An 11,932-nucleotide genomic window follows, 5' to 3' on the forward strand; every position below is an offset into this window, starting at 1 on the left:
GCTGGTATAAAAGAGCTACAAACATACAGCTGGAACCTCATGTTCAAATGAAAACAGGAATGTTCACAGAAGTAACTACAGTACACAAAATGCACAATATTACGTGTCTATTCAATGGCATTTAAAAACAATAAATATGGCAAAAATATTTGTACAAATTAGTAATTTGCTACTCTTTACATTTATAAAGCCACACTAAATAAAGATGAGCAGTGTCTTTACATTTGTGTGCACTTTTGAATAATGCCAAAAATGTGTTAATCCCAGCTCATTACTGTCAAGCTTATCATTTGGGTTCTGAAGTCTCTTGTAAGAAATAAGGTTGATCAGGTAGTAATTCCTAATCGCCATATCACTAACAGAACTGCCCAGTATTTTAAAGTGTGGCTACATACTGTAAACATTTCCTGGTATCAGTATAAAACACTTGAGTTAACTTTTTCAGATTTTCTTGTAGACTTTAACATCTATGAATTTTGTTCCCTTCTTTGATAGAGTGATTTTTTTCTATAGAATCTACCAGTTACAGTATATCAGATTTATAACTGATATGTTACAAAATTTGTATTGAAACAGAACACAATGTTTTCCAATCAAAGTCACCAATCTATTTGTATAATTACTGCTTGTTTATAATTCTAGATTAACCTGCATTTTGGTGAAAAACCCAGGTTAACTGTGTTGTCTCTGTTTTTGGTCCTATGTATCATTTTTGTGGATATTTAAGCTAAGAGAATGGTTAATTAATGGTGAAGGTAGCATTAAAAATAAAATAGTGGGTCAGCTCTATGCATATTATTTTGTGTTATAAATTTTAATTTGTGAAACATTGAACAAGGTATAGAATTCTGTTATTGCATACTTTCAATTGCTAAAGATCTGAAGTAAGGCTGTTTAACTGCACACTGCGTCCACAACACACAGTATTGATTGGCTACATGGAAGACATTTTCACAAACTGCCTCCTGTAGTGAGTTTTGAGTTAAATACCACTGAGAATAAGTGACCTTTTGCAGTAACTTAAATGCTTCCCAGTAAGTACATTTTGTATGTATGATTACTGAAAGAAAATGCCAACACTGGCTTTTGATGTAGGCTGTAAAAAAGCCACCATATACAGTAATTACATTGGTAGGCATTTTTAACCAAGTGTATGTAAAAGTTTTAAAGCTTTGATATAATATTTAGTGTTTTTTTGCATTGTTATTAAATCAGTAATGTTGGTCCTTTACAAGAGACATGATATACTGTTTAAATGTGCAATAAAAATGTTTTCCAAGATAAGGCGATCTAACACAATTTGGGGGAACTCCCATGTCTACAGTATATACAGTATATATAGTTTACAGTATTTTATACCTCTAAGCACTGTTCTGCCTACTTCTGTTCTCATACTTACCTATAATCCCCAAAGGTATCCTAGAGGTATATTACTGATAGCAAGACATTTAATCTAATCTAATGTTTTGTATTTTATTATAATTCGGTTTACAAAATTAGATTGACTCCTTTTCTTAAAAAATGCAGCACTCCCATTCTCAATACAAGGTCGGTATTTCCTGTTATCTAACAGCATACAATTAAACCTAAACCTTCTGCAATTAAGATCCTACAGCACATTATGAAATAAAGTTCTCTAGTCTACTTCACAGTCACATCAAAGCACTGAAACTGCATTAGGGAGAATATCAATGATCTGCTACTTTGTGGCAACGCTGGCACCTTCTATCATTGTTCTTCCAGATTTAAATGCAGCTGTTGAAACCATGGCTCTTCAGAAAGTCTGTGTGTATCACAAAAGGTCTCTCTGTAAAATATTGATTGATTGTACACTTACTGTATATTACACACTATAGCTAAATTGGTCTCCTTCTTCAGTGTTTATTTCAGCCTATAATGTATGGTCACTATCTTTTCTTGCGTTCTCATGTTATGTTAAGAGCTTCACATTTTTGGATTTTGTAAGATTTAATAGAAATGAAACACCAGGCTTTTGGCTAGACTGCAGAAAGTGCAGTGGGCCCTCATATCAGAGTCAACACACAGAGAAGGATTTTTCCATCTCTCCAGGCCAGAAATTCACAAGTCAGACTTAAACAAATGAAGATTTCACTGAATTTAGTTGTACAGGCCAGAAGAATTGCAGACCACAGAGCAAAAAGACTCCTTCGCACTGGAAAATACCAAATATAATGATTCCAAAGTGGAACAATGTAATGGAAACTGAAGAGATCAGAGAACAAGAAGCTCTGTTCCAGCATCTGCCAAAATTCTTGCCATTGCATTCGTTTTTTTTCCTAAGGACATAGCTTTATTTTTTTTGTGTAATAAATAAATGCAGAAAGATTTTAAATACATTTCTCATGGCAAAGCAGGCCATTTTTATAAAACCAAGTAAAGATCACAACTGACAGGTCAAGTTTTTTCATGAAAGAGTACTGCTATTTTGACCTAAATTAATATGCTTAGGAAGCACTCATGAAATGTTTTTTTTAAAAAAACAGCACAAGTTTGATATTATAAAACAAGTGCCTCTTAAAAAGTCTAAATATGCGACGAGAATAGAATTCTTCTTTTCTGTCAGCAGTGACAATTTTCTTTCCAACTCTCCTACCCATCGCTTCCCAAAACGCACATGTTGGATGTTGCAAGGTTAAATGGTTGCCCTCGTCTCCCGATCAGCCCACGAACACTTTGAGTATGCGCCTCTCTCAGGAGTGAAAGTTTTGTCCTAGAAACCCCCTCCCCCTTGCTCCTCCTGACACACGTACACACTCGGCTGAGTCTCAGCTGCACGTGGACTGTGCCCTGTTACATCTGCAGCAGAATCAGCAAGGTGAGGAGATGGGAGCTCTTCAGGGAAGGGGAGAGCAAATTAAAGCTCACCGCAGGAAACGCGCGCCCCTGGCACTGTTCTTATGCAACAGCTGCAGATACAACAACTATCATCTGACATCCTGACATATACGTTGAGCAAGGCAGGCTAGCGAGCCAATGCCGGCACTCTGGCGCGTGGGGCTCCAAGTCCCAGCCTTAAGCAAAACAGGTGTATGACATCCTGTTGCTAGTCTTTGGGGGCCGAGGGTACAGAGAGAAGCACCTGAGGAGAGTGCAGCTGAAAATAACAAAAGGAGGTTAGGGCTCAGGCTGACAAGCTCATTGATAATATTTTAGATGGAACAGACCTGCACGTTGACTGCAAATTGCTTCTAATATCTCTTGTAGACTGCAGGCCACAGTCAAGCACAAAATGGGCTCATTATTTATTATTTTCAGTTATTACAAAATTTCCTTCCACAAAATGGAGCCATTTAAACCCAGCAAGCTCTCCAGGGCCTGCTATGTCACCTCGGCCTGCTAGGCCATTGTTGTTCTGCTGCCAGCACCCTTCTATTTCCATTCTTTTTGTGAAAAACACATTCAGAAAAATGCATCCAGGCTATAGGCTAATAAAGCCGTCGGTGAGCAACCTATGTTTGGGATTGTCTAGAATCCTTTTATTTATTTTTCTTACGTTTGTGTTTTGTATTTACATGTGGCAGGTTAGTTTAATGACAAGAAAAGGAAATTGCTTCTCTGCTGTTTTTGGCAGTAAAAAATCTCCTGCCACGATCTGGACCGAGGTAGCCAAGAGAATTAAGCAATAAAGGAAACAGCTTCCTCCATAAGAACGTTTGATCCCCAAACTCCCTAACTCAGGAAGCTCTAACTCAGGACCTCGGTATTGATTCAAGACACTTTATTTGTTTGAGCACTTTGTATAATTAGACAATTTAAAAACCATTTAAGATCATTACCAAAATAATCTTTGTACAATTAAAATAATTGTAAAATTATTGTTGTTTTTAATTTTTATTAATTTAAAAATCTGAATAAAATATAAATCATTTCACAAACCATTTGCAAAGAGAGTAAAAGAATGTGTAAATGACTCCTTTGGTAGGACAACTATAAGGCTGAGTGAAATTGTAAGTGTCCAACTCCAGTTTTTCTTCATTAAACACTGGAATCATGCTGTTAGGGTTATAACATGTCCAGAGCACATGCTGCCTGTGTCAAATGAGCCAATTCAATTGCACCTGATGCACACACACCCACCACAGTCCCTGAGGTGGTATGTCCCTGTGCCAGTAAGATATCACATGGTAACTTGGCACCTGTATCTCCAATTATCCTGGAACCTCATTCTGTTACTGCAGAACACTGATCCATTGAAACGTTTGTAAAGTACTATCAACCACATCTAAACCATTGAAAAAAGAATGCCAAGCATGTTTGGAAACAGAAGTGAGCTGTGAAAACAGGAGGGTGGAATAACAGAAACAAAAATATTTTTTCAGCAATTTGAAGAAATGTCCTTTTAATGAAAGAGTCTTGGGCTAATGCCTTACCTCAGCAAATTAAAATAGGCTTTCAAAAATTATCAACTGACCATCTGAGCTATAACTGGTAGGTTTATGTCTTAAGAATGCAAAATGTAATAATAATACAAAGAATAACCATCATCATCACCCTCATTTTCATCTTTTAGAATCATATTGCCCCCCTTAAACAAGATGGATATGTTAACATACTGTATCTCCCAAAACAGTTTTTGTTTATGGTGCAATGACTTCTTTTTTATTTTTAATCTTTTTCTAGAAGCCCTTTTGCTATGTTTTCCTAAAACCCCTGAAGCTGTGAAGGTCAGTTCTCCTTTAGGAATGGAAATGATCCCCAATCTGCACCTCTCTGTGCAGATTAAGAAAACATTCAGCACTCCAGCCTGCTGAGTTTTGAATTTGTATGTGCATGCTGGACGATTGTGCACATTCTTGCATTAAATGTGTTCGCCTTCGTAAATTTCATGAAAACTGGCCGGATGAGGTCTGAAAGAGTTTTGCAGCTGTCCACAGCCTTACAAGAACTTTTTTTTTTCTGAAGCCCTGTGTTGTTTACTACAAGGAGGTAAGTGGAGCAGCTACAGGGTGATGCCAGAAGTGGGCATTAAAATGAGCAGTTAGTACAAGTCAGCCATAAACGATGGCAGATTTGTTAGACTGGCAGAAGCTGCCATGAGATCCCTGATGCAGCTTTAAAGCACTTGGCATGCTGTTCGCTCGTACAGCGGAGAGCAGCACTGCACATCATTTGGGCCTGAGTGCAATGCACTTGAAATAATTACTTTAATCAGCAAAAGTTAATTACTTTAAATCATAAATTAATGGCATAGCATTTGGCAGGGCCTGATGTGCGTGGTGAAGCTGTCAAGCAAAAATCACAGGTGAACTCATGACCAACCCCTACCCTCCTGCACATCCCCCACTTCTTTTACTCTCAAAACACATGCGTGCGCACCTTTAGCAATGCCACCAACAACAGCCGCAACTGTTTCCTGCTTATACCGCGCTGTAAACGGAAAAAAGCACAACTACTCTGTGTAGATTGGGAACAAAAGATACGTTCCTATAAATTATCACCTTCAGATTAAGACTGTAAACAAGCAGATTGCCACAGAACAGGTGCTGCTGAGAGGAGCAGGCCCTTGACAATAATATGATTTTAAGAAGGCATCTGCCTCCATTTCACAGTGCAATTGTAAGGAACCTAAAAAAATTTAAATGATAAAAAAACATAAAAGAGATATTTCACAAGCCAAGCCTGATTACTGCAGGCCCATGTAGGATTCTCCAAGATGCAGCAGTTGTATAATTGTCTAATAAAAAAGATATGACACAATTTTATGCTTTAAATTACAGAGTCGAAATGTAGACGCAAGGATAATGTGTAAGAGTCAGACCACATTAACAACAGGCCTGACGCTAAGTGAGCACTAAACTCTGACATCTTTAGAAGTGCTTTCAGATGTTTAGGAGAATTCATTACAGACAGATGAGGGAAACAAGTGCTCACCAATTAATTTTAGAAAATACAGTTACTGAACTTTCTGAATATGAATGAGAGGTATAACTGGTTAAAACCTGGGGTCTTTTTCATATTAAACTTTGACCAGCAACTGTTCTTAGTAACAGTCAGCTGATGATAGATTCTGGGACTTGCATTAGTACAAGGTTTATTTTAGGAAAACACTGCAATAGCCAAAGACTTTTACTGGCACTAGCTCTTTTAAAAATATCAGTGTCAAAGTATTAAAATTGATCTCTAGTGTATGTTTTAATCTAGTATAAAGCAAGCCAAGATTCTCGCTCCAAAGTATGTACAATGCACATCTGAAATACGAGTATGGAATAAAAAACCTGAATATGAACAATTCTCAGAAATACCCCCAGAGCCCAAGAGAACTGAGCAGCTTTTTCTGTTAAAGACAAAGTGACCGTGATAGTCCTAACTTCCGAAACTGCTGACCGAATGAAGTTTCCTCAACCTGTAATTTGCATATTTTTACTCACGCTTCACCATGTGACAGAAAACAAAAGAAAACACACAGTATATTTCACATTTGGTGGTTTTCAGCACAAGTCCCGAAAACAGTCCCAGGACTATGCTTCCATAACCCTGCCACGAATCCTAATCCATAGGGCCAGATGATCACAAAGGGAATGTAGGATTGCTCAGGTGCGCTGCTAACAACTGTCAGCTTCAATCCGCATGATCCACTCCGGCTGGATTACAGCTCCCCCTGGGGCTCTGAGGGGAGCCTTCTGGTCGCACTGTTGAAAAGCATATTGCAAACAAACCAAAGCCTCGGAGATTTCAGGATCATATATGCTGTACATACACATATACAGTAGGGGGAGAGAGAGCAAGAGCAGTTATGTTTATGGGAACACCTGTACATTTTATTGAAATGCACCGAATTTTTACCTCCAGTGTGAACACATATTCATACATATGCGTTTGTATGTTAAACATAGATCAGTACTTAGATGTAGTTTAACTATTGTGGACATCTTGTAAAGTGTTAAACTACTCACTTTCTTAAAACTGACAGAAAGTCATATCTTTGTCTTTAAAAAAATGTGTAGAAATTTCCCAGACAGAAAGTAATACTGGACGCTGGCATTCCAAATCCCAGGAGATTCATTTTGTTTGTTTTTGACCTTACACTCTGAGTTTCTTCCGTGCCCCACACAGATCAGTCTTCCTCTTCTTCCCCAGATGTGGCAATTCAATATGGAGAGTGGAGAAGTAAGGTGGCTCGGGGCTTCCTCTGGGCACAGTCTCCCAGGGTAGGCCCCTAATCAGGCTGCATATCAGCAGAAGGGCTGCTGTGGTTCTCTCTCCCCCTGGAGGTCAGCCCCTGTGGCGCAGGCCACTGACCCTGGCTGCCCTCAGTCAAGATCAGGAACACAACCCACAGGCGCCATCCGAAGGTCTTCCCATTGTTCCTGCCCTTCTTCCTGAGGAAGTAGAAAAGCCCGTGTCAACTGTCTCCAGACGTGTGAATTTTGACAGGAGATTAGAGCAAAAAGGGCAAGAAAGGAGAGGGGCTGCTGTGGTTGTTTTTAACCCTCATTTGTGTTGCAAGCTATCAGATTTTTGTAAGGCAAATTCGCAAAGCTTGCCTCTGAGGTTTTGGAGCACCACAAATCGGGTTTTGTAAAACTATTAAAATGTAACAAAGTGGTGATGTTATCCATAGACACTCTCATTGTAAGAAACCTTGCATGTTTTTTACATCACACTCGAGCATAAAAAAGATCTGTAAATGCTTTGTTAGGAAGCCCGAAGTGATTTTTTTCAGCTTTTTGTCATTTTTCCTTATTGTGCTTTTTATAAGGGAATAGGGCATTGTGCCCAGTCTTTAAATATCTGACAATATTTTGTATTGTGCTCAGAGTATTTATAGCTTATTTTTAATTCATTTTAATTTGTCAAAAAGCACTATCAAATTCTTCAATTATTTTTTTCATTTACCTTTGTTTGTATTTCTAGCATTTTACCTTTTCAAATAAGATGCACTTTGAGCGTCTCATATTTAAAATGATTTAAACTATGTAAAATGGCTCTAAAATCATCCATGATACTTTATTTAGATGATCTTTTGAAAGTGTCGTTGCTACATCAGCTATTATGCGTGCTAATACTACAACGTGTAATAATTTATTTCAACAGAAGCTGAACATAATTTCGCAAAATTCTGTATGCTGTAGATGAAATCTTACAAAGCTCTAAATTACTACAGATAAATAACTGAAGTTAGAAGCCCTTCCCCTGTTTCTTGTCTTGATGCTGTCTTGGCTGTGTTTGTAGGGAGGAGGAAGGGGTGAAAAGAAGCCCCAGATGCTGATATTGATGCTTTTCTTTGGATTTAAAGAGGGGGAGTCCCTGGGGCACCCCCGAGGGTATGAAGATCATTTTTTTTTTGCCAACTCTTCAACTCTGTATTTCCATTTAGCCAATTCTGACTGATATAAACCTTGGAAGTAGATGTGTACCTTTCGATAAATGGCAGAAAAATAGATAATGACTCCCCTTATTAAGGACAAATAAAATAGGAAAGCATTAAAACACAGCTTCACAACTGCTCACCAGATCAACAATTTCTGTTGATTAAAGTATAGTAACCAATGAAATACAACACAGGTGTTTTTCTCCAGATCATATAAGAAAATGACAATGAACATTTAGGATTGAAAAATCAAACTTAAAGCATTTGTAGACTAAACACTTTACTACTAAAGGCATATTAATTAGAAAAGAATCATGATATGCTTTTATGTTTACCTGTTAGATTGTTGTTATATGGAAATTAAATGTCCTGAAGAAATCCAAAGTAGTGAATTAATATTAAAATGTATAAAAGGTTATTGGACATTGAACAAGAGCAACACTGTCCTGCAGAAAAGTACTGTGTAGGGTTCTGTCAGATGTGGCTTATGTGATCCATCAGATTACTTCACAAGGTGAAGAAAATATAAGTTTTCAGTGTTCACATCTACTGAAATTTTGACCTGTCTGGATCAAATTATAAAGTTTCTTATCTGAAGCAGAAGACCAATTTGGATTTCAGACAGGATGTGGAACATGAGAAGCCATTGGGGTAATGCAAACGATATGTGAAAGGAGCTTGAGACTTCATCACGGAGTATTCAGCTAATTCATTGACTTCAAGAAACACAGTCACCTGTAACACCTTACTCAGAGTACTCAAAATAATTGGAGTGGGTTGGTAGGAGAGAAAACTGACTCAACACCATGCATGGGATATACAGCAACATAACTATATACTCTATAGAAAACAGCAAAAGGGCAATCAGAGAAAACAGTTACCAGAAAAGGTATAAGATGCATAAAATCACCCACACTATTCTATGAATATATAAAAGCAGTGAGAAAGGAAGATTGGGAGGAATTAATGACTGGAGGAGGTAGACTATGATCACAAAGCAGTACTGGCAAACACAAAGGACAACAGGTTTAGATCCTAAACTACTGTATGTGAAACAGCAATGGAATTTGAAAAGTGAATAAAAATGAAAAAAAAATAATAAGCTTGTCAAGAATCGATGGCAAAGAATTCAACAGTTTTGAAATATAGTATTGCATTGTAAATATAGTAGTGTAAACTGCTGGAGGCAGTGACCTTAACTTAACATCAGATGTCCGATGCCCTAAGGAAATCAGCATCAGAATGGTCAAAGCTGCCTTCACAAAGAAGAAAAAGGCCTCCTCACAAATCACTTTGATAAACAGCTGAAAGAAGGATAAAAATGTCTGGAGCTCATTGGCAACAGAAACATCTGAGACATGGTCAATGAGAAAGAAAGACATAAAGTAACTGGAAACTTTTGAAATGTTGATTTGGTAAAGAGTGATGAAAGTAAGCTGGAGGAAGAGAAATCAAATGAAGAGAATCTATGTCAAGTGCCAGAGAAACAAGAATTCATCTCCTTAATCATAAAATGTGAGAAAGTCTGGACTGGTCACATGACTGATGGGAACAGTTTGATGGAAGCAGCAATCAAGGGAAAACTCCTATAAAAAAGACCAAGAAGATAAAATGACCATATGAAGTCCAAAGAGGAAAAACTTATGGACAAATTAAGAAAGAGAAAACTAGAGAAAGAGGTTTTGCTTCTGTCCTGTCTATAGACAGAACAGTTGGTGATGATAATGATAATGATGATCTGTAGCAGACGTGTTGTTGTAATTATAACAATGTGTCCAAGTGCAAGATGGGCTCAGACAAACTTTAATATTAATAATAGCTGTGTCACACTGGTATGTGAGCTACTATTAGCTGAAGGCAAAACCGGAAGGTAGTTTCACTTGCAATCAGCGATCAGGATTTATTGGAAGCAGATTGTAGTCCCTGGAAAGGAGCCTGAGTATCACATTTTTAATACTAATTTTCATACACTGCTGTAAAACAGTCAAAGTGTGTTAGCTGTTGATGTGAATGCCAAGCTAAGTTAATTTCCAGACAGTTTCACATATCAGCCAGGCCTGTTTAAAGTTGGCTTAATAAATCTGTACAAGGATAAAAGATGATCATGCTCCCACAGAGGGTCAGAGTTTTTTAAAAATTTCTTCCACTTACAGAACAACTGTGGAAATCAGTGTTGCATTATTGAATTGAGGGAGAAATGACTTAACCGTGATGTATCCAAATGGCAGGCAAAAGGTAGAAATTTGCAATCCATCCTTCCCCAAAGATGACCCACTCATGTTTATTTTAGTTGGTAAAATGTCCAAATTTTAACCTCTCTGGATCACCCAGAAACATGAATATTTAATGCATAGCCCTAAACCAATGGTAAATGTTTATATAATGGAGTATTGGAAACTGCTCACGAAAATGGATTATAACCACATTTTTTTTAAATTTCTACGGACTGTTTTTCTCTTCTTTATACATCTTACATACACATTTGAAAAGCAGCTAAGAAGCCCTGCAAAAGTAATCAAAGTGCACAGGGACAACTGGAAATTCAAATTTTTTCAAGGGAGGCTGGAGGACATCATAGTCAGGCTTCATTAAGCCATGTCATTGAGGTATGGATATTTTAAACAGATCATTCTGTTTCAAATAACCCTGAACTCCCACAACGAAATGCAGACTTGTGGATTTTACCAGGATGTTTTCAATGGAACATGCCAAATAATGTTAAAACCAAAAGAAATAAATACTGTACGTCCACTAAACAGTAATCCTACAAATGTGAGTTTAGTCATGTTGAATCATAAAAAGAATGTTCCCAGTGTCAGGCATAATGCCTACACCATTCAAATTGAAAACACTTGTAAACATATTGTCTGTTTAACTTAATATCTTGCAGTGATTATAGATATTTCTAGATGGACAGCTTATTCTTCTAAAACCCTTACTTTTCTTTTTTTTCATTCTATAAATTTTCAGAGCCAGCTGGCTTGAACAGAAAGATGAAGAAAATAAGCTCCTTCTTGCAAAGTCCTGGAATTTTCTTTCCGCCAGGACTGAGTGTTCTCATTATGTGATGCTCATGAAGCTTCCAGTGCTAATTGGTGTTCAACTGAACACAGAAAAGAGCAGAAAAGATTCTTGAAGATATGACTGCAGGCTATATAACCTAATTAGGAAGTTTGCCACTTTAGGAAGCTAAGAGAGCGCAAATCTGGCAGAAGCCCATTTTTGAGATAAACAGGAAGGCCCACAATGGTATTTATGTAAGAGAACTATTTGAAATTCACCAGAAATGTTTTAATGCATTAATGGTGTTTGTTAACAAAATGGCTAGGCACTTTTCCTTTAGCTGTTTCCTTTGTTTACATTTTTAAGTATCAAAAACTGAGTAAGTTCTTAATTTATTTTAATATATCTGATACCATTCTATCTACAGTACATGTGCATTTAGTGACTTTTCCATTTCCAAAGCAAATAATATGACTTTTGAACAACATAGTTGAATTCAAGACTATTGTGTTACATAATTTGTTTATCAATAATCCTTTTTTTTTTTCAGAAGAGCTCCATGTGGCTCTAACAAAGATTATTCTTCAAAATGTATGA

Source organism: Lepisosteus oculatus, chromosome 4, assembly GCF_040954835.1.
Source record: "Lepisosteus oculatus isolate fLepOcu1 chromosome 4, fLepOcu1.hap2, whole genome shotgun sequence".
Lineage (NCBI taxonomy): Eukaryota > Metazoa > Chordata > Actinopteri > Semionotiformes > Lepisosteidae > Lepisosteus > Lepisosteus oculatus.